We start from the raw sequence: 19,928 nt of genomic DNA on the forward strand, positions 1-19,928 counted from the left end.
TACTTCTGCGGTGTTAAGACATTTTTCGAAAAGACCTCATGGCCTCATGGGTAGATGTTAAAGAAGGCTCAGGGATGCCCGAAGACCTATCCAGACAGCGGTTTTTCCGGAGCTGGACATCTTTCTTAAACATCAAGGAATTGCCTTTCACATGCACAGCCGCCAGGTAGACATTAACCCGAGTCTGCCTCCTTTTCCCCTTCCAGAGGACCACGTCGCCCAGGCTGATGAGCGAAGGCTTCAAACTCGCTCCTTCCGGGGGCATTGGCAGTGAAGTCGCCGTGGTCCAGGCTCTGGTGGTCCCGCTGTCATCTGGCACTCCCGCGGCGTCCAGGGTGGGGGCTGGGGCAGCGGAGAGCGCAGGCGCAGTGCCCGCGCCCGTGGCGCCCCTCTCCCTTCCCGGTCGCCCCTGGCAGCCCTGGGGCCCGCTGTTGTGCCCGCGGAGCGCGCGGCGGCCTCCGTGGGTTTCCGAGGCCGGAGCGGGCGAGCCGCAGCGGCGCCCGGGGGCTCGCGCTCGGGGCGCGCCGGCCTCGCCAGCCACTCGCAGGTAACCGGGGCCCCCAGCGGCTGATGGGCAGCGCCGGGAGGGCGGTCCGGGGACCACTACCCTGCCCTTCCCCTGTGCCTACCCGGAGGGAGCCCACCACCCGCTTTTGGCCCTTGGCGGCTGAGGGGGCACAGAGCGCTGCGTTTGGGGGTGACAGCTGGGCTGAGGGGTCCGAGGGGGTCGCGTCTCTGGAAGGATGCCGAAAAGTCCCTAGTTCTGTCCGCGAGAACCCGAGCACCGGCTCCGTAAGGGACCATCATCGCCCGCCCTGCTCCCCGCGTCCTGCCACCATCACGTGTGAGGGCCCTCCCCCAGCTTCCACGACCAAGGTCGGGAGCTCGATTGCCTTCCCCTGGTCCAGGAGCCTGCCCAAGCCAGGGTGAGTGCTTGTGGCGTCATGGGATCAATTTTATACGCAACTTAGGGGGAAAAAAATAAAATAAAAAAGCTGGGTGGTGCTAGGTATCTGACCAAGAAATTGCATCTGCCATCACTTTTCTTGTCCCATATCCAGGACCCTTGAACGCCAGTGTGATCTGTAGGTGGAGGTTTCCGAGGTTGTAGAAGTCTTTCTCCTGGGAGAGGATAGTGGAGCAAGGGCCTGGTATGCAGGGCAAGGGAGGCAGACCTCATCTAGCCGCCGGGAGGAAATCACGAACCTCTTCCCCACGGTCCTCAGGGTTAGAATTTTACGCCGCGCGCGCGCATTTGGCTTGGGTGAGAAGGGGAGGGTCTCGGGAGGGCGGCTGGGGACGCTGCGCGGACCGGCGGCATCTAGGTCCAGGCTCCCACTGCTGGGCCAGGAGCTCGACCCCAAGGTCCAGTAATGACCGAGGGCACCCTGCGGAGAGGATGGGGGTGGGAGAGCGGATCTAAAGGCGATGTCCTCTGGCTGTCCCTAGGGAAAGGACTTCGAATGGAGTCGCCTGTGTTCCGGGCGCTGAATTGCCCCACGCGCCCTGACTTCCTGCTTTGTCCTGTTCCGCATCTTTGCCAAAAATAACCTATCTCCCAGGCAGGTGGGCTCAGCGGAACCCTCCAGACACTGATGCCTTTGCAGACTGGAATTTAGTTCAAAATACACACACACACACACACACACACACACACAGAGAGAGAGAGAGAGAGAGAGAGAGAGAGAGAGAGAGAGAGAGAGGTGTGGAGGATATATCTGTGAGTATATGCACACGCACACAAACATAACGCTTATCTCTTTTTAAAGCCATCATGCACCACAAGACACACATCTCCCAGAACTTTTTGTAATCCATCTTTAGTTTTTGACACCTCCAAGTGTTTCTGGGCCCTGCAGTACCATTAATTTTCATATTCATCTGTTCCAAAGGCACTGAGCCTGTAGATTGAAGTGTTTGGTATTTGACTGAACAAGTAAGTATTCATACATATTTAAATTTCAGAAAAAGCTAGTCTAGTGGGGTTGGGGGCGTAAAGCAGTGGTAAAGAAAGCACTGACTTAACATGCATGAGGCCTGGTGTTGGCTCCTCAGCAACCACCCCCAAGGAAGAGTAGCCTACAAGATGTAAAAAGATGTAAAATTAAAACTGAGCAAAAACGTTCCCAAAGAAAGCCGTGTGTGTGTGTGTGTGTGTGTGTGTGTGTGTGTGTGTGTGTGTACCCACTTCCCTAAAGGAAGATTAAATATTTTTAAGTATTGGATTATATTTATTTATTTGAGAGAAAGAGGCAGTGAGTGAGTGACGGAGAAAGAGAATGGATGCCCCAGGGTCTTAGCCACTGCAAACAAACTCCAGAGGCATATTTCACCTTGGGCATTTGGCTTATGTGGGTCCTGGGGAATTGAACCTGGGTCCTTAGGCTTCACAGGAATGCCTTAACCGCTAAGCCATCTCTCTAGCCCCATAAAGGAAGATGAAGCAAAAAGATGTGATATAACTTTAAATCTGTGCATGTGTGTGTGCATACATGTACCATGCCTCCTGTGGAGGTCAAAGGACCACTTTGGGGTGTCAGCCTTCTACATTCTTTTGAGACAGGATCTCCTTTTTTGTTCTCTCACACCTCTCTCTCTCTCTCTCTCTCTCTCTCTCTCTCTGTGTGTGTGTGTGTGTGTGTGTGTGTGTCTAATAGTCACTTCTGGATTCTTGTGGCTCCAAGGCCCATTACTGTAGGTGTATTGGGATTATAGACACATGTCCTTTTTTTTATCCAGCCTTACTTGAGTGCATGAGAGCCAACTTGGTTGAGCAGGATAGTGGAGGCGTGCCTTTAACTGCTGAGCCATTTCTATCTCCCCAGCCCTTAATGTAACTTTACTTTTTTATTTTTTTTAACTTTACTTTTTATTTTTTTATTTTATCAGTCTCACTCCAGTCCAGGCTGATCTGGACTTCACTCTGTAGTCTCAGGGTGACCTCAGACTCATCCTCCTACCTCAGTTAGCCAAGTGCTAGGATTAAAGGCATGCACCACCATGCCCAGCCTAATTTAACTTTTAAAACAGAAAAATATCTAAGTAATATTCTGTTTTTTGGTTTTTTGAGGTAGGGTCTCACTCTAGCCCAGTCTGACCTGGAATTCACTATGGAGTCTCAGGGTGGCCTCAAAATCACGGCAATCCTCCTAGCTCTGCCTCCCGAGTGCTGGGATTAAGGGTGCCACCACGTCCAGCAAAGTAATATTCTTATAAAATGTATGACCTGAGGAAAACAGGACTAAGATGTGCTATAATACTGATTATTTCAAATGGATTGACTGTGAAGTTCTAAAAGGTTACATATGTATTTTTCAAAATATTGTCTATTTTTCCTCAAAAAGTTATCCTGGGCTCAAGAGATGGCTTAGCCATTAAGGCATTTGCCTGTGAAGCTTAAGGACCCAGGTTCAGCTCCCCAGAACCCATGTAAACCAGATCTGAAGGTCATGCATACACATAAGATAGCCCATGTGTCTGGAGTTGTTTGTGGTGGCTAGTGGCCCTGGCGTGACAATTCCCTCTTTCTCTCTCTCAGAAATAAAATTTTAAAATAAGTTATACTCATATAAAGAAATTTGGATAATAAATGCATAAGACCACAGCAAACCACACAAACAGGTTAGGTGAGCACACATGCACTGAATTGGATCTATCGTTTGTGTTGTATTTTCATTATAAAACCTGCTGATATGTCTTCTAAACATAAGTATTTATGTTATTTTTAAAAGATTGTCTAATATTTCACTACATGGATAGAACACAAATTAATGTCCAACTTTTAAAAAATGTAATTTCCACTTTATTTATTTATTTTTTCCCTGATGTGAGTAGTCCAGGCTAACCTGGAATTTACTCAGTAGTCTCAGGGTGACCTTGAACTCCTACCTCTGCCTCCTGAGTGCTGGGATTAAAGGCATGTGCACCACCACGCCCGGCATTGCCCAACTTTTTATTTCATTTTTATTTTTAATGTCCAATTTTTTTTGCTATTACACATAACCTTATACATTCTATCTTTTCTGTTTTATTTTGTCTTTTTTTCAAATTTATTTATTTATTTGCAAGGAGAGAGAGACAGAGAGACAGAGAGAGAGAGAGAGAGAGAGAGAGAGAGAGAGAGAGAGAGAGAGAGATATGCATGCACCACTCTGGGCATTTGGCTTTACATGTGTTCTAAGGAACTGAACCCCAGTTGCCAGGCTTTTCAGGCAAATGCCTTAACCACGTAGCCATCTCTCCAGCTCCTGGCTTTGGTTTTTTGGCACTATGCTTGGTTTATGAGACTATGTCTAGCTATGTTTGCTAGGCTGGCCTTGAACTCAAGATCCTTCTGCCTCAGCCTCCTAAATACTGGGATTACAGGAATTAACCACCAAGCCTTATAAATACCATTTTTATTTTGTACCTATTTATTTCTTTTTAAAATTTAAAGACTTTTTTATTATGTATGTGTGTGTGGGAGAGAGAGAGGGAGGGAAAGAGAATCGGAGAATCAAGGCCTCAGCCACTGCAATTGAATTCCGGATGCTTGCACCACATGGTGGGCATGTGCACCTTTGCCCTTGCCTCACCTTTGTGCATCTGACTTCTGTGGGATCTGGAGAGTTGAACATGGGTCCTTAGGCTTTGCAGAAAGCACCTTAACCGTTAAGCCGTGTCTCCAGCTCTTCTTTCTTTCTTTTTTTGGTATATGAATTTGTAGTGTGTGTACATGTATGTATTTGTGTTTGTATGTGTGTGTGTGTGTGTGTGTGAGTGAGTGCATACACGTGGTGGCCAGAGGGCAATTGCAGGTGTCATTCCTCAGATACACCACCCACCACCTTTTGAGACAAGGTCTAGACTGGCTGGCCACTGAGCCCTAGAGCACCTCCTGTCTTTGCCTTCCTAGTGCTGAGATTACAGATGTGTACCACTGTGCCTGGCGTGTTTATGTTGGTACTGGGGATTGAACTTAGATCCTCATGCTTGCAAGACAAGCACTTTACTGACTGAGATTTCACTGACAAACTGGCTTTTAAAAATACTATATATATATGTGTGTGTGTGTGTGTGTGTGTGTGTGTGTGTGTGTATACATATATATGTGTGTGTATATACATATATATGTATATATTAAGATCACAACATGAGTTCTACCTTCCTAAAATTTTATATGTTTTAAGCCACCAGTAACACATGATGGCTGACAACAGGAGCAATGTCCAGCTCTTTGGAGACTATTCATGTCATTAGCTTATTGATTTGTAATTTGCTAGTTCTTCCTGCCCTGCAGGACCCTGGCAACCACCATTCTACTCCTTGCTATGACTTTCACTGTTTTAAATGCTTCATGTAACTCAGTATTTGTCTATATATAACTGGCTTATTTCACTTAGCATAAGCCTTAAATTTCATGCATATTTTTGCATGTTATAGAATTTCCTTATTTTGAAAAGTTAAATAGGGGTTGGAGAGATGGCTCAGCAGTTAAGGGACATGCCTGCAAAACCTAATAACCCAGTTTGATTCTCCAATACCCACATAAAGCCAGATGTACAAAGTGGCTTGTATGTCTAGATTTGTTCACAGTGGCTAGAGATGTTGGCATGCTCATTCCCTTTCTCTCTCTATATATATGTGTGTGTGTGTGTGTGTGTGTGTGTGTGTGTGTGTGTGTATACATGTGTGTTTCTCTTTTTCTGTTTACAAATATGTAAATAAAATTTTTTTAAAGTTAAATAGTCAGGCGTGGTTGTGCATGTCTTTAATCCCAGCACTCAGGAGGTAGAGGTAGGAATATCTCTATGAGTTCAAGGCCATCCTGAGACTACATAATGAATTCCAGGTTAACCTGGATTAGAGCAGAGACCCTATCTCAAAATCAAAACAACACAAAACAAAAAGTTAAGTAGGGTGGAGAAAGGAAGGGAGGAGGATACTTAATAGGTTGATATTGTGTATATGTAACTACAATGATCGTAATGGGGAGGTAATATGATGGAGAACGGAATTTCAAATGGGAAAGTGTGGGGGTGGGGAGGGAGGGAATTACCATGGGATATGTTTTATAATCATGGAAAATGTTAATAAAAATTTTTTTAAAAAGTTAAGTAATATTCCCTTATATTTATGTATACTCCATGTCTTAAATCTATTCATGTGTTGTTGGGCATTTAGATTGCTTATCCTTGCATATAACATCTTTGAACAAACACTTTTACATTTGTTTCTAATCTTAGAATAAATTTCTAGAACTAAATTTGTGATTCAAAGGATAGGTATTTTTATTTTTTGATACAATAACTTATTCATATACTTATTTATTTTCACAAAAGTATCTTGTTTTTTGAGACAGTCTCACATTGAACCTAGAGCTCACCAGTTCAGATAGACTTGTAGCCAGTAAGTCCTGGGGTCACTCTTCCTTCTGCCTGTACCTCAGTGCTGGCTCACAGGCACACACCACCATGCCTGGCTTGCAGACAAGGACTTTCCCCACTGAGACATCACCATAGCCCCCATTATAGTATTTTTAACTTGTTACTATGCAATCTTTTTAAAAAAGAAACTATTCTTTTAAAACTTATTTATTTTGATTTTTTTTGAAATTTTTTTTATGAGAGAGGGAGAGCCACACAGAGAAAGAGAGAGAGAGAGAATTGGCACACCAGGGCTTCCAGCCACTACAGTTGAACTTCAGACATGTACACCATCTTGTGCGTATGTATGACCTTGTGCACTTGAGTCACCTTGTACGTCTGGCTTATGTGGGACCTGGAGAGTTGAACATGGGTCCTTAAGCTTCTCAGGCAAGTGCCTTAACTGCTAAGCCATCTCTCCAGCCCAAGAAACTCTTTTTTAGAGAAGTTTTTTGTAGATGAAGAAAATGAGACAAAGTCTATTAATTAGTCATATTGCCAACTTTTGAAGTTCTGAAAAGAGAGACACCCACATATAGCAATGTATACTGTACACATGAGGTGGATCAAGTGCCTTTTGGATCCCTTAAGGGTCAAAATAACTTTTTCTCCCCAAAAATGTTTCTTTGGGTATTGATATAATTCTGTTAGTTTTTCCCTTGGGCTTTAAAGTCATTTTGGAACAGACCAAGAGAAATAATAATTTCATTGTTTTATGAGATATTTTTAAAAACATACTTGACTAAAAGGAATAAAACAACATAGTAGAAAATTAGAGCCCCCAGTTTCCACAGATAACCACAATATACTAGTTTGCAGTAAATACTTCTATATTACTAAATTCATAAGTAATCATGCATTTGGGGCTGCAGAACAACTCGATATTTATTTATTTATTTATTTTTATTAGTTTTCTATTCTGCAAGTACAGGCAGTTTGCTACCATTATTAGGCTCATCCGTGACCTACCCCCTCTCCATTGGCCCCTCCTTGTTGAGGTATATGGGTCGTGCATTGTGGAGTTAGCCCACAGTTATTGGTACAATAAATGTCTCTGTATATCATGACCCAACATGTGGCTCTGACATTCTTTATGACCCCTCTTCCGCAAAATTTCCCTGAGCCATGTTGAGTTCATTTTTGGTCTGCTTCAGTGATGAGGTGTTGGGGGCCTCTGGGGCTCTGTCTCTCTAATTTGGTAGGAGTTGATTTTTCTCTGTGTTGGTCTCCTTCCCCATTGTGCTGGTATCAAGTCAATATTTAAAGGCACTTGCTTGCAAAGTCTGTTGCCTGGGTTCATGTTCCCAGTACACATATAAACCCAGATGGACAAAGTGGTGCATGTGTCTGAGTTCACTTTCAGTGGCAAGGGGCCCTGGCACACCCGTCCTCTCCCTCTCAAATGAATAATTAAATAAAAAATTTGAAACGCCATGTACTTTGTTAAATGTGAGATGTCACCAATTTTAAGATACATTTTAACTTTAGAAATTAAAAAATGTACATCGTGAATTTATTATGTCATAAACAGGATCATGATATATGTTTTATCTCTTTTTGTGTGTGTGTGTGTATGTTTGTTGGAAGGAGTTAATTATTAGGTTTGGTAGCCAGGCTGACCTTTAACTCTCCATCCTTCTGCGTCAGCCTCTCAGGTTGCTGACATGGTTATAAGCATGCCCCCTGCTTTTGTTATTTTTAATATATAAATATAAATCTTTTCTCATTGGAACATTGTTTTGGATTAGTCAATATTGCATTGATGTACATCTAGACTAGTGACAGCTTAATTACTCTGTATAATGGTGTTTTTAATGATGAATTCCAAAATGAAAGTAATGGGTTTGGGAGAGTCACTTTGATTTTCAACGAGCAGTGTTCTGAGACTTTGCCCACTTATGGTAGAGCTAATCAGTCATTCTTATCACCTAAGTGGTAAAAATCGATATTTCTCTGTTCCATTTATTTATTTATTTACTTGTGCATGTATGTGTGTGTGTGTGTATAAGTGTTTCAGGATCTCGCTCTGAAAACAACTCATGGTAGTCATACTGTATTCATCTAGTTACCAACTCTTGTTTCTGAATAATATCTAATAGGCTTTCTTTATCTGTGTTGGTCTACCTGTCAAAACCAGGGCTGGCGGGTTTTGCAAGCAAGTACCAATAACCACTGAGCAATCTTCCCAGCCCCATTCTTCACAATGCTTTAATTTACACAGATGACTGAATTCCTGGATACAGCTTGTTTGGACAGCATTGACCCCCACACTTAGGTTCTCCCAGGGGATTTCCTAGCAGTCTAACATTTTATGGTTATCACAAGAGGAACTGAGCTCTCCTCATTTATTAAGTTCTAAATGAGTCTGCTTCCTGACTATAAATTAATTATCCATTGGTTTGGAATTTTTTGATGCAAGGTGGGGGGGGGGGGGTTGAGAGCAATAGCCATACTGTAATTGAGGCATTTTTGAGCACATTAAAATTGTTGATTAGTGAGCTGGAGAGATGGCTCAGAGGTTAAGGTGCTTGACTGCAAAGCCAAAGGAGCCGGGTTCTATTCCCCAATAACCACATAAAGCCAGATGCACAAGGTGGTGCATGTGTCTGGAGTTCATTTGCAGTGGCTAGAGGCCCTGACATGCCCATTCTCTTTATCTATTTGCCTCTTTCTCTCTCAAATAAATAAATAAAATATATTTAAAATGCTAATTAGTGATGAGAGACTTGTTTTAGTTTGCTGCCTGAACCCACCTTGTCTTAAGCACTGACACTGTTCCAGGATGATGTGAGCCACTGCTGATTCCTCCTTCTCACTTAGTGTGTGCATTACTTTGATTAAAAAAGCAGGCAAAATCTCCTTTCCCATCACCACACTTATTTTTTTTTTCCTGCCATTCATCTCTCACTAACAGATTCCCCAAGTGGCCAAAGTGCTACACTGACACCGCTGCCTGCTAGCCTCTGGCTTGGATGCAGGAAAGAGAATAGTAATCAGGGCAATGCCTTTCCTTTGCCAGTTTTGATAGATTCACCTTTGACATTTCCTTACTGTGGTGGTTTGAATTAGGTGTCCCCCATAAACTCATGTGTTCTGAATGTTTGGTCCCCAGGTGCTGTCAATTTTGGAGGTGGAGTCTTGCTGGAGTAGGTGTGCTGTTGGGGGTGGGCTTAGGGGTGTTATACCAGTTCCCCCTTGTCAGAGCTTGGCTCACTCTGCTGCTTATGTTTTCCACCTGCCTTTGGCAGAGGTGACATCCAGCCTCTGTCCATGTCATGAAGCTTCCCCTTGAGATTATAAGCCAAAATAAATTCTTTCCTCCTATAAGCTGTTCCTGGTGGGCTGTAGTGTACCAGCAAATCAAAGGTAACATCAACACCTGTCAAGTAGAAGGTGTCTCCGAGGTACAGATCAGAAGGTGAAATGAAAGCTCTGTACCACAATTAATTTCATCCAGAATGTGAGGTCTCTAGTTAAGTTCATGACTTTCTTCAAAGCAGGTCAACTAAGCTAGAGGGTTCCTTTGTTGTTCCAAAGCTGAGTCTGGCTTTAAGGCAGGACCTTCAAGATAGCAAGAAAAAAGATAAACATAATCTGTGTTCTTGGGGTGGTAACAGTGTATGCTGTGCTTACAATAGGTCAAGGACTGCAATGTCCCAGAAGAAAAAGTTCCAGAGCTCAGAGGAGGAAGTGAGAGTCTTTTCCATGTAGGTCACCAGTCACTGATGGTCTTAATTTTAAATGGTTGGCCTTGTAGCTATTTCTGATGCTGAGAATGTGGCTTCCATTATCCTTAATAATATTTATTTTCTCTTTTTCCTTTTAAGTAACTTATCCCATGACCCATCACCCACCTCCTTGACCCCAGTTCTCCTCAGACTCAGTCCTGCTTGCCTCCTCACAACTCTGAAGAACTAGATAATTGTGAAGCAGGAGTGTACATGCCAAAGATGCCAATTACCTGGGAGAGAACCTGTTATTGGGCCTTCAAGCCCAAGGGGGTCTATTATGAAACTGCTCTTCTAAAGATGCTCATGGAAAAGGGGCCCTTGGGTCATGAAATGAAGCTTTAACCAAGAAGACTATCGGCACCCCCATGCCCTCAAGTACCTTCCACAAGAAACCTGCAAGGTCAAGGGTAAATGCTGTTGCCTACTAAGAACTACAGTGAGAAAATTCTCCAAAACTGGAATGGTTCAGAGAACATTCACATCACACCCCTGGTGCCACAAACACCCTTTTGTATTTTGTAATTGCCTCAAGAGCACATTCTATTGAGATAGACATACCGCTGGGCTTTATTTATGAAGAGAGAAGCATGCTTTATGAGCAGTGTGTAGTTTAAATGGATGGCCCCCAGTATATTCAGGATTTTTAAAAGTTCATTGTTTAGATCTGCAGCTCCTGGCTGGGGGAGGTGTCACTGGGTGGATCTTAGGGTCCAGCCCTAAGGTATGGAGTTGGATTTAGAATTCCAGTCTAAAGATGTACAAAGTGCCTGAGTAGGGCCTGATGTCCCTGAAGTGTGCTTGTTTGTGGCTCTGGTGGTGGCTTGGGGCTTTTTCTTTTTCTTTAATTGTGTGGACCCGTGAAAGGGGACCAGGTTCTTCTGCCATTATGGAACTTCTGGATCTGTAAGCTTCAATAAATATCCCTTCCTCCATAACTGTTCCTGGTCTGGAGGGCCATTCCAGCGACCTGAGGCTGTCTACTACAAGCATCTTCTTAAATTGAGGTTCTGGGAGATGGAGATAGTGACTAGTGTTTTGGCTGACTTCATTTCCTGTGCAGAAGATCAGAAATCTGTGCATGTGTTAGAGAACAGCATGAGGTCCATCTGTTCAGGTCAGATTTTCCCACATTAATGTGAAGATTTATGGGGCGGTAACTTATGTAAGAAAAGTCAATGGTAATTATGCTGCATTCTTTGCTGCCACTTGGAATCTACATTATATTTTTGGTTAGTCATGAAAATATCATAACATATACACATGCACACACACATTGAATTTTTTTTTCAAACATAATAATAAAAGCATCCTCCTCAGTTTGTAGTCTCTTACCTCTGTTTTGGTTTGGGCACCAGACACCATTCATTCATATTTTCTCTGTAATGTGGTCTGTTTATCCACAGTTTTTCTTCTCACAGATGGCATGGACATAGAGGAGCTACATTTGGCTTCTTGGGTGACTAGTCTAAGATACAGATAAATGATTTGTTTTCTCTCTGATTAAAATAGGTTGAAAGCTGGCTGCGGTGGTTCATGCCTTTATTCCCAACACTTGGGAGGCTGAGGTAGGAGGATCACTATGAGGCCAACGTCAGCTAGAGTGAGAGCCTGCTTTGAAAAATGCAACAGCTCAGTTCTAGATGCATTTCATATGCCTTACTGATTATCTCCTTAGAATCTCCTCTTCTTGGAAATGGCATGGCTGGGAGTGTTCACACAAGTAAAAACAACTTAAGGTTTTTGAATTTTTATTTTCTTTTATGTATTCAGCCAGTTTCTTTAACTTTGTAATTCTTAAAAAATTTATCAACATGGGCTGGAGAGATGGCTTAGCGGTTAGGCGCTTGCCTGTGAAGCCTAAGGACCCCGGTTCGAGGCTCGGTTCCCCAGGTCCCACGTTAGCCAGATGCACAAGGGGGCGCATGTGTCTGGAGTTCGTTTGCAGAGGCTGGAAGCCCTGGCGTGCCCATTCTCTCTCCTCTATCTGTCTTTCTCTCTATGTCTGTCGCTCTCAAATAAATAAATTAAAAAAAAAGTTATCAACAATTTTCATACATGTATGTAATTTTTTTTTTTTTTGAGTTTGGGTCTGACTGTAGCCCAGGATGACATGGAATTCACTCTGTAGTCCCAGGCTGGCCTCGAGCTCATGGCAATCCTCCTACCTCTGCCTCCCAAATGCTGGGATTAAAGGCATGCTCCACCACGCCCAGCTTATCTATGTATTTTTAATAAAATATAGTATCTGGGAAGAGGTGACTAAGTTGTAATGCTAGTGAGTGATATCAATGAGGAATCATTTATGATTAAGCCAAATCAAATTTGTAAAGTTTCTAGACTAATTCATTGTGGGGTTTCCCTAAGTTGACTCCCAGGTGATCACCTAGATAAACAGGTGTAAGACCAGGATGAGCACAAGCAACTGGTGCCTGCAGTGTCTGAGCGATTTGAGAGTGGACTGTTGATACTGGGGTGTTCCCTTTTTGTTAGGGAATTGTTGCGTGTCTGGGAAGGTTGGGAGGCTTCTTTGAACTCAGCTGGCATGTTTGATCTTAAGCAACCAAGAAAGACAATTTTAATAAGCATACTGGAACAACTCATGCATTTTTTTTTACATCTAATTATCATCTAACCAATTGATGATTTAACTATCCCCAAAAGTATCATAAAAATAGAAGAAGTTTATTTTCTTCCCACCCCGTCTAGACATCGCTTCCTCTTGTCCTCAGTAGACTCAGCAGAGCTGCTTTCACTGTAATTGATTCCTCTTTAAATTTTTTGTTTGTTTGTTTGTTTCTGGGCTGGAGAGATGGCTTAGTGGTTCAGGCACTTGCCTGCAAAGCCAAAGGACCCAGGTTCGATTCCCCAGGACCCAAGTAAGCCAGATGCACAAGGTGACGCATACATCTGGAGTTCATTTGCAGTGTACCCATTCTTTCTCTCTCTCTACCTCTTTCTCTCCTCTCTCAAATAAATAAATAAAATATTTTTTTTCAAGCAGGAGGAAAATAATTGGTAGATGATACACATGTATTCATGGATAATGGCATAGAAAACCACTTTTTGGGGGGGGGGGGAGTTTCAAGGTAGGGTTTCACTCTAACCCATGCAAACCTGGAATTCACTATGTAATTTCAGGGTGGCCTTAAACTCATGGTGATCCTCCTACCTCTGCCTCCCAAGTGGTGAGATTAAAGGTGTGTGCCACCATGCCTGGCTCTCAAAACCATCTAAAAAGATGAAATAAAGCTTCTTAAAATTATTTATTTATGAGAGAGAGAGAGAGAGAGAGAGAGAGAGAGAGAGGGAGGGAGGGAGAATGGGTGATCCAGAATCTCTTGCCACTGCAAACAAACTCCAACGCATGCCTCACCTTGTGCATTGGCTTTACATGGGTACTGGGGAATTGAATCTGGGTCCTTAGGCTTTGCAGGCAAACAAGCACCTTAGCCACTAAGCTGCCTCTCCAGCCCTACTTTTCTGAGACTAGAAAAGCTCTTTTCTGGAGGGGGAAGTATTGGTTTTAAACTGTGAAAGTTGGGGGTGGGTTGTAGCTCAGTGGTACAGAGTTTGTCTGACATGCATGTGGTCTTGGGTTCAATCCCCAGAATTGAATCACATAGAAGTAAAGTATAAATGGTGAGAGTCTTATATTCTAGCACATTCTTAGCTGCCAGCTGACACATTCATTAGTGTGCCAGAATGGATTTAACATGTCACAATATACATTGCTTGGTTCCAAACCAGGCATCATCACTGTTACACAGCCAAATCTTGTTTGAAAACTGCCACATAAGGGCTTTTAAAAACCTTTTCTTTTTCTGGTATACATGGCCCACTTATAGTCTACCAAAGTCACTAGCTACCACTGAGTAGTGATGAGCTAGCCTTCTTCCTTCAACAAATATGTCCAGCTGCTTGCAGATGGATGGCATGTGGAATGCTTAGTCCTGCTTTAAGCAGATCAGTAACTCTAACCCCTAACTCCCCTTTTCAATACTTCCTCTTTCTTTTCCTTTCTTTCTTTCTTTCTTTCTTCCTTTCTGTCTTTTTCCTTCTTTTATTTAAATTTTATTTTATTTATTTATTTGAGAGAGTGAGAAAACTAGGCAGGGAGAGAGAGAGCGAGAGAGGGACGGAGAGAATGGGTGTGCCAAGGCCTCCAACCACTGCAAATGAACTCCAGATGCATGAGCCCCCTTGTGCATCTGGCTTACATGGGTCCTGGGGAATTGAATCTGGGTCCTTTGGCTTTGCAGGAAAGCACCTTAACCACTAAGCAATCTCTCCAGCTCCAGTCTTTTCCCTTCTAGAGCCAGCTGTTGAATCCTTACAGCTTCAGCACAGCTGATGATAACCCCTGGCTGTCTCCTCCTGACTTCCAGTTCTATTACTCTCAGCTGAGTCTCCAACTCAAAGGTGAGCTAGCCTCCCTCTTTAGTATTTTTTTTTTCACTCCCTTCAGGGCTTTCTTCTTACTTCTCACCTCTAAGTCCCTTAACTATATTTTAAAGGTCTTGCCTATAAGCCAGACTGACCCAGTTCAGAGCAATCCCCATGCCTCCTTTCCATTGTCTCACAGCTCAGTTCAGCCTACCTCTTCTTTAGTCACCTTAGTCCACAAACTTCTCTGCTGCTTCCAATGTGGTCCATTCTGGAATCCAGTATCATCTTTCCCAGTTGAACCTATAAGCAGCCTTCATCCCCAACTAGCTTGTGACATCCCCAGCTCCAGTTAGCCCACTCTTCAAAGCAGATTTCACTCACACCCTCTTGACGAGCCTCTGTCTTTCAGCCTCGAACCAGGATTCTCTCTCACCCAGGTAGCTGATTTTTGGCTAATGATAATTTAGCATGGTGTGTGCTGAGTTTTGTTGTAGCCTGGGTCGAGTTGTGTATCTGTTCAGCACTGCAGGGAGTTGTCCTCACAAAGATGTCACCACGGACCTGTCACCAGCAAGGTACAGTGGTGGTGGTGGATTTGGACTGACTTATCCATATTCCTTCTCCAGTTTGTATAAGAAAGATGATTTACAAGATGATTGACTGGGTAGGAGATGCATTCAGTCTCTCTCTCTCCTTCCTTGCAAATAAATAGATAACTACATATAGGTTTTAAAAGAATAGAAATCCAGCCTACCCTTTTCTCTGCTGCCTGGCTGCCGAGCTATGAGCTGTTACGGACGGTCTTGCTCTATGACACCCTCCCCGTGATGTGTAGAACCCTCTGAGGCTAGAGAGGAGATAGATGACGTCTGCCCGTACCCGAGTACTGTGCAAGAGACGCTGGTGACCTCAGACGCGCAGACTGGCTCCTTGTGAGGCCAGACCTTGAGAGAATGCCTGAGGAACATGACACCTAGGACAGCATCTTCAGAGACATTGAGCAAATCATCAAGTCTGGGGGCGACACATGAGCAGCACCCTCATATGTGTGCCTTCTTCTTGCCTTTCACTTCTTAGCCATCCCTAGTGGGAGATACCCTGGCCGGGTACACCTGCTGCTTGGGACCCATCTGCGCTTCCAGCCCTGCACGCAAAGAGCTGGAGATGCTGCCGGCATTGCCCGAGCCCGCCCTGCGTCACTACCCACCCCCGGGCCAGGGGCTGTCTGAGGGCAAAGTTCTGTCTCACACAAGGGTTAAACAGGGAACGAAAAGCCAAACCCTGTGCCAGGCTTGGCGCGCATGCCTGTAACCTCTGCCCTTGGCAGGCTGAGGGCAGTAGGATTGCCATGGGTTTCAGGTGAGCCTGGGCTGGCCTGCTTAGCGGTTAAGGCGTTTGCCTGCAAAGCCAATGGACCTCGGTTTGATTCCCCAGGACCAACGTAAGAGCCAGATGCACAAGGGAACGCACGCGTCTGGAGTTCGTTTGCAATGGCTGGAGGTCCTGGCGCGCCCATTCGCTCTCTCATTCTCACTCTCACTCTGTGTCTGCCTCTTTCTCTCTCGTGCTCTCTCTCAAATAAATAAATAAAACTATTAAAAATATATCTATTTATTTTATTTGCATGTGTGTGTGTGCATGCATGCTAAGGCCTCTTGCCACTGCAAGCAGAATGCCAGATGCTTGCACCACTTTATGTGGGTGGCTTGGGAATTGAACCTGGACCATCAGGCTCTGCAAGCAAGTCCTTTAACCACTGAGCCATCTCCCAGCCCCCATGGAGCTCTCATGCCGCCCTAGCCACCATCCTCATCGCCACTGGCGCTACTGTGACTGGCGCCATCATCGCCTGCATCGCCACAGCCACTACTTTCGCCTTAGTTCCCGCTGCATTTGCCACCACCTGTGCCACTCGCCCACTCTTTTTTACTTAAAAAGATTTTAAATATATTTTTTTAAATTTTATTTTCATTTGTTCGAGAGAGAGTGTGTGTGAGAGAGAAAGAGAGAGAGAATGGGCGAGCCAGGTCCCCCAGCTACTGCAAACAAACTCCAGATGTGTGTGCCTCCTTGTGCATCTGGCTAACGTGGGTCCTGGAGAATAGAACCTGGGTCTTTTGGCTTTGCAGGCAAATGCCTTAATCGCTAAGCCATCTCTCCCGCCCCAAGAATTTAAATATTTTATTTATTTACTTGCAAGGAGAGACAGAGAGAAAGAGAATGGGCTTGCCAGGGCCTCTAGCCACTGCAGACAAATTCCAGGTGCGTGCACCACTGTGTGCATCCGGCTTTACGTGGGTATGGGGAATTTAACCCAGGTTGTTGGGCTTTGCAGGAAAGTGCCATAACTGCTAAGCCATCTCTCCAGTCCTAAAAAAGATCTTAAAAAGAAACACATCTCTCATGGTGGCCTGTAATCACAGCACTGAGCAGGGACTGGCAGAAGAATCAGGAGTTCAGGTCATCCTCACTTACATAAGTTTGAACCCAGTCAAGTGAATCCCAACACCAACAAACTCATAGGACTGTGTGTTAATGTCTTCCCCATGGCTTGGTATCTGGGTTTACAAGCTTCTGCCTCAGAAGCTATTTTCCACCATCAGATTTCTAAATTTAAAAAATGAAGTATTTTGTTTTCTCTGTTAAAAAAGAAATACATGATTATTATGGAAAATACAGAAATATAGGAAAGCAAAGGAAATAAAAATCACTCAGTGCCAGCTAGAAATAACTACTGATCCTTCTAGTAGTTCTTTTTTTTTTATTAATAGTATAGAACATAGCATCCTATTTTATAAATATTCCATTTATAACAACACATTGTAAACACTTTTCCATTTCATTAAAATATACTCTTAAGCCATGTGTGGTGGCACACGCCTTTAATCCCAGCACTCGGGAGGCAGAGGTAGGAGGATCGCTGTCAGTTCAAGGCCACCCTGAGACTATATAGTGAATTCCAGGTCACCCTGGACTAGTGTGAGACCATACCTTGGAAAAAAAAAAAACCTCTTAGCCAAAAGATTTGGTGGTGCACACCTTCAATTTCAACACTTAGGAGACAGAGGTAGGGGAGCCCTGGGAGTTTGAGGTTAGCCTGAGCCTACGTAGTGAATTCCAGATAAGCTAGAACAAGAACTTATCTTGAAAATAAAAAGTTTGGATCTAGCCTAGACTACATGACATCCTGTGTATAAGAAAACAAGGGGAACGCTGGAGAGATGGCTTAACAGTTAAGGCACTTGCTTGCAAATCCTAAGGATACAGGATTGATTTCCCAGGTAAACCAGATACACAAGGTGGTGAATGCGTCTGGTGTTCATTTGTAGTGGCTGGAGGCCCTGGTATGCCCATTCTCTATTTGTCCCCTCTCTCTCTAATAAATAATTAAAATTTATAAAGCAAAAAGAAAAAGAAAACAAGGAGGATGGAGAAATTGCTTAGTAGTTAAGGCACTTGCCTGTGAGGTCTAAGAACTCAATTTTGAATCACTAGGTCCCATGTAAGCCAGATGCAGTGATGCAAGCATACAATGGTGCACATGTGCACAAGGGGGTGCACGCTTCTGGCATTTGTTTGCAGTGGATGAAGGCCCTGGTGTGCCCATTCTTTTTCTCTCTCGTTCTCTCTCTCTCTCTCTCTCTCTCTCTTTCTCCCTCTCTCAAATAAATAAAAATAAAACAAGTCAGGTGTGATGGTGCATGCCTTTAATCCCAGCATTTGGGAGGCAGAGGTAAGAGGATTACCATGAGTTTGAGGCCACCCTGATACCACCTAGTGAATTCTAGGTCAGCATGAGCTAGAGTGAGACCCTACCTCAATAAAATAAAATAAAATAAAATAAAATAAAATAAAATAAAATAAAATAAAATAACAAAGGCTGGAGAGGGCTCAGCTGTTAATGCCCTTGCCTGCTAAGCCTAAGGACCAAGGTTCGATTCCCCAGGATGCATATAATGCCAGATTTACACAGTGGTGGCACATGCAACCGTAGTCTGTAGTTGCTAGAGGCCCTGGCACACCCATTCTCTCTCTTTCTATTTGCCTCTTTCTCCATCTCTCCCTCTCAAATATATACATAAATAAAACATTTAAAAATACTTTAAAAATGTCCACACATATTATAACATGCACACACACATATACATGTCCAGTCTAAAATTAAATATTTTTACTATGAAAAACCTAAAATGTAGAAAGCAGTCATTTTTGGATAGTATAAATAAAAAGCACTTGGGCAAAAGAGATGGCTTAATGGTTAAGGCACTTGCCTGCGAAGCCTAAGGACCCATGTTCTACTCTCCAGATCCCAGGTTAGCCAGACACACAAAGGTGAGACAAGTGCAAAGTCACACATGCCCACTAGGCACAAGCATCTGGAGTTCAATTTCAGTGGCTGAGGCCTTGGCGTGCCAATTCTCTCTCTCTCTCTGCATTGCTCTCTCTCTTTCTCTAAATAAATGTACTTAGTAATTAAGCAATCACTTTTAATGCAGGATTTAAGAAACTATCATAATATTTCTGATAAATATACAGATGATTATTTTGAAATAAATATATTTCATAAAGCTAATCATAATGTCAATGTTTATTGTTCTTACATAGATTCAAGGTATATCTAATTCCAACCACAAATTTGAAATAGAAAAAAGTAAAGGATTTTATAATATATGTGTAATGTGTATGCATGTGAGTACGTGTATTTGTGTGTATGTGAGCATACAGGCATGTGTACATGTGTGTGGAGACTAGAGGTCAACATCAGGGGTCTCCTTTAATTGCTGTCTTCCTTACTTTTTGAGACAGGGCCTCTCACTGAACCTGGAGCTCATTGATTCAGCTAGACTAGCTACCTAGCAAGTCCTAGGAATCTTCCAGTCTGTTTCCCCTATGGTAGGATTACATGTGGCACCATGCCTAGAATTTTATGTGGGTTCTTGGAATTTGAACTCATGTCTTCATGTTTACATGGCAAACACTTTACCCAATGAACCATTTCTATAGCCCTCTGATTTTTAAATATATTTTAATATTTTTATTTATTTATTTGTGAGCAGAGAGAGAGAGAATGAACATGCCAAGTTGCTACATGTTGGTACAAATGCATCTGCCACTTTGTAATACAGCTTTACATGAGTACTGGAGAATTGAACCCTGGGCCAGCATGCTTTGTAAGCAAGAACCTTTAACCACTAAGCCATCTCCCAAGCCCCCGAATTAAAAAAAGAATTATAAATACTTGCCACTAGCCATTTATTTAATCCAGTTTAACTTCCATTTCGATATGTTTTTTTCTTTGCTGAATGGGTTGGGTGGGCTGCCTCTGATAAGGAGGCTCAGGTAATGGGAGTCAAAGCCAGTTCCAGGTTATCAGTAGAGTGCTTGCCTAGTAGGCCAGAGGTCCTGG

At 43.4% G+C, this 19,928-nt stretch overlaps 1 protein-coding gene across 4 annotated transcripts in view; it reads left to right on the plus strand.

The window, feature by feature from the left end:
- The first annotated feature begins 487 nt into the window (after nt 1–487).
- Nucleotides 488–19,928, plus strand: part of Slc35g2 (solute carrier family 35 member G2) — a 42,431-nt gene continuing 22,990 nt past the window's right edge. Inside the window, exons 1-2 of one of the 4 annotated variants that reach the window (XR_006633958.1) lie at nt 488–547; nt 10,232–10,863. The gene's annotated coding sequence lies outside the window, so the exon portion shown is untranslated. Of the gene's footprint in view, nt 548–590; nt 927–10,231; nt 10,864–14,491; nt 14,555–19,928 lie in introns of those variants that run through there. The other 3 variants (XM_004664350.3, XM_045136244.1, XM_045136245.1) reach the window with 3 other exon arrangements.

Source organism: Jaculus jaculus, chromosome 17 (assembly GCF_020740685.1).
Source record: "Jaculus jaculus isolate mJacJac1 chromosome 17, mJacJac1.mat.Y.cur, whole genome shotgun sequence".
NCBI classification, from domain to species: Eukaryota; Metazoa; Chordata; class Mammalia; order Rodentia; family Dipodidae; genus Jaculus; species Jaculus jaculus.